The sequence below is a fragment of the Chiloscyllium plagiosum genome, unplaced genomic scaffold, assembly GCF_004010195.1.
Source record: "Chiloscyllium plagiosum isolate BGI_BamShark_2017 unplaced genomic scaffold, ASM401019v2 scaf_13495, whole genome shotgun sequence".
NCBI lineage: Eukaryota > Metazoa > Chordata > Chondrichthyes > Orectolobiformes > Hemiscylliidae > Chiloscyllium > Chiloscyllium plagiosum.
The window spans coordinates 16,170-19,620 of NW_025213290.1; the positions used below are offsets into that span (position 1 = coordinate 16,170).

Consider the following 3,451-nt stretch of genomic DNA (forward strand, 5'->3'; position numbering starts at 1 on the left):
CAGCGTGACACTCGGGGAGTGTTATAACTGAGAGCGTGACACTCGGGGTGTGTTCTAACAGACAGCGTGACACTCGGGGTGTGTTATAACAGACAGTGTGACACTCGGGGTGTGTTACAACAGACTGTGACACTCGGGGCGTGCTATAACAGACAGTGTGACACTCGGGGTGTGTTATAGCAGACAGTGTGACACTCTGGGTGTGTTATAACAGACAGTGTGACACTCGGAGTGTGCTGTTACACACCGCGTGACACTCGGGGCGTGTTATAACAGACAGTGTGACACTCGGGGTGTGTTATAACAGACAGTGTGACACTCTGGGTGTGTTTTAACAGACAGTGTGACACTCGGGGTGTGTTGTGTGACACTCGGGGTGTGTTGTAACAGACAGTTTGACACTCGGGGTGTGTTATAACAGACAGTGTGACACTCGGGGTGTGTTGTAACAGACAGTGTGACACTCTGGGTGTGTTATAACAGTCAGTGTAACACTCTGGGTGTGTTATAACAGACAGCGTGACACTCGGGGTGTGATATAACAGACAGTTTGACACTCTGGGTGTGTTATAATAGTCAGTGTGACACTCGGGGTGTGTTATAACAGACAGTGTGACACTCGGGGTGTGTTATAACAGACAGCGTGACACTCGGGGTGTGTTATAACAGTCAGGTCACAGTTTCCCAATGTCAGATCGAGAATTCCTTGTAACACTGTGACATCGATCATTGCATTTTTTCTAATCACTTCCTTGCTTTAATTTTACAGATTTTTAATGTTGCCTCAAAGATTAATCGCACAGACCTGGAATACTTAGAGGTGCTCTTTCATCGTTTTCATTTCATCAATTTTCGGCTGCCTTCCTGTGTCTCTGCTCCCTGTCCCTTTACACAATTTATCAGTGACCTCTTGGTCTCCCACCCCACAGTATATGACGGTTTGTTATTTACTTAGGTTGTCGGAATTAGGGAAAGGCGCAGGCCTCATTCCCAGCCTCCTCAGTATATAGGTAATCTCCCCCCTCCCCCCCAGTGTGGGATTGATTATCACCCACACACTGAGCAGGGAAAGGCCCAGGCCTCATTCCCAGCCTCCTCAGTATATAGGTAATCTCCCCCCTCCCCCCCCCCAGTGTGGGATTGATTATCACCCACACACTGAGACAGGGAAAGGCCCAGGCTTCATTCCCAGCCTCCTCAGTGAGTTAGGTAATCTCTCCCCAATGTCATGATTTGGAGATGCCGGTGTTGGACTGGGTTGTACAAAGTTAAAAATCACACCACACCAGGTTATAGTCCAACAGGTTTGTGTGAAAGCACTAGCTTTCGGAGCGCTGCTCCTTCATCAGGTGGTTGTGGAGGACACAATTGTAAGGGACAATTTATAGCAAAAGTTTACAGTGTGATGTAACTGAAATTAGACATTGAAAAATACCTTGATTGTTTGTTAAGTCTCTCATCTGTTACAATGACCATGTTAGTTTTACTTCTTTAAATGTAAATTACGAATCTTTTTTTTAGAAGTCACATTCTCAAGTGAACTTTAACAATTGGTGTCTTCCCAGACAATTAATTGGATATAAGCACCTCTGTGTGTTGCTGCCTGTACCATAATGTTTAGACTGATTCTAATCTAAAAAATGAATTAACAGAATCTTTCATGGATTCATGCAGTTTTTGAGCAAAGTACAATGTAACTCTGCAAGTACAAATTCACCCCACAAACATATATGTGTATGTCGCATGTGGAGGTGTGTGTGTGTGTGTATGTGTTTGGAGAGTGTATGGTGCAATGGGCTCACCTCTAGTATGACATGAACCCAACGTCCTCAAACATGACCTTGGGTTCATGTCACATTACAGGTGACCCTATTGTACTACACACACACCCCACACACACCCCACACACACTGGTATACAAACGCACAGTGATTGGATGTGTTGTGTCTTGCTTTCCAGATGTTTCTGGACATGGCCCAACAGGTCGGAGAGGTTCTTGACTTGGATCCTATTCAGGTAATGGAGAGTGTACGATCTGATTCCCACTGTATTGTCTTTGGTACATGGACTGAGAGAGGGAGAGAATTTACAGAACATCACAACTTTGTGATACCTCAAAATGTTTTCCATCCAAAGGAGTCCTTCCTCAGTGTAGTCACAGATGCAATGTGAGGTAATGGAGTGGCTACTTGCTGTTGAGGAAGATCCCATGAACAGTAAGTGAGAATAGTATAGAGATGATCTGTTTTTGAGTGATGCTCATTGAGGGTCATCAATGTTGATGCCAGCATTGTGCTGAGAATTTGCATCCCCTTCATGAGCACTCCCTCCTGACATGAGAATTCCGCGTGTTTCTGGGGAGGCTTGTAGGGTCAGAAATGTTAGTGTGATGTTAAACAAAACGACAAATTTTCTACTCCGATGGACACAAATCACCACATTGCAGTGTGTTAAGAAGGTCCAGAGATGTATTTTAAGTTTTATTTCAAAAATAATAAATTATATTCACGCACTGAAACTCTCACACTCACTCAGTCTCAGACAGGTGCAATAGAAGCATAGAAACACAGACACTTAGATACACTTTCACACACAGAGAGGCACACATGGACTGAAAAATGAAGCAAACTGCACCTCTGAATCATCTCACCTCTGTGACTGGATTCACAGTTAATCTCCAACGTGGCAAAAACCCAGGTTTAACCAGAATTTCACTCTTTCAATAGCATCTGGATATCCTGGTACGTGATTGGGAATGGTCTGAAAATTACAGCAAGGATTCTGGGAAGGAATATCTGCTGGAGACCAAAACGGTAAAGACCGAACCTGTGCTTTCACTTGATGAATGGGATTGACATGCAGCTGGATTAACATCACAGGGCACTGGGGGGGGTAGAGGGGTTACTGAGTGACAGTGTGAGGGAGCTGGATTAACATCAGTAGGGATACAGTCAGTAACACAGGGCCCTGGGGGGGAGGAGGGGTTACTGAGTGACAGTGTGAGGGAGCTGGATACACATCAGTACAGATACAGTCAGTAACACAGGGCCCTGGGGGGAGAGGGGTTACTGAGTGACAGTGTGAGGGAGCTGGATTAACATCAATAGGGATACAGTCAGTAACACAGGGCACTGGGAGGGAGAGGGGTTACTGAGTGACAGTGTGAGGGAGCTGGATACACATCAGTACAGATACAGTCAGTAACACAGGGCCCTGGGGGGGAGAGGGGTTACTGAGTGACAGTGTGAGGGAGCTGGATACACATCAGTACAGATACAGTCAGTAACACAGGGCCCTGGGGGGGAGAGGGGTTACTGAGTGACAGTGTGAGGGAGCTGGATTAACATCAGTAGGGATACAGTCAGTAACACAGCGCCCTGGGGGGGGAGAGGGGTTACTGAGTGACAGTGTGAGGGAGCTGGATTAACATCAGTAGGGATACAGTCAGTAA

The 3,451-nt window shown here is 46.0% G+C and overlaps 1 long non-coding RNA gene across 1 annotated transcript; it reads left to right on the plus strand.

Moving 5' to 3' along the window:
* The first annotated feature begins 764 nt into the window (after positions 1-764).
* Positions 765-2,811, plus strand: LOC122547601. The gene is made up of 3 exons (XR_006311038.1): positions 765-820; positions 1,960-2,016; positions 2,727-2,811. It is a non-coding gene; the product is annotated as an uncharacterized LOC122547601 (long non-coding RNA).
* The last annotated feature ends 640 nt before the right edge of the window (positions 2,812-3,451 follow it).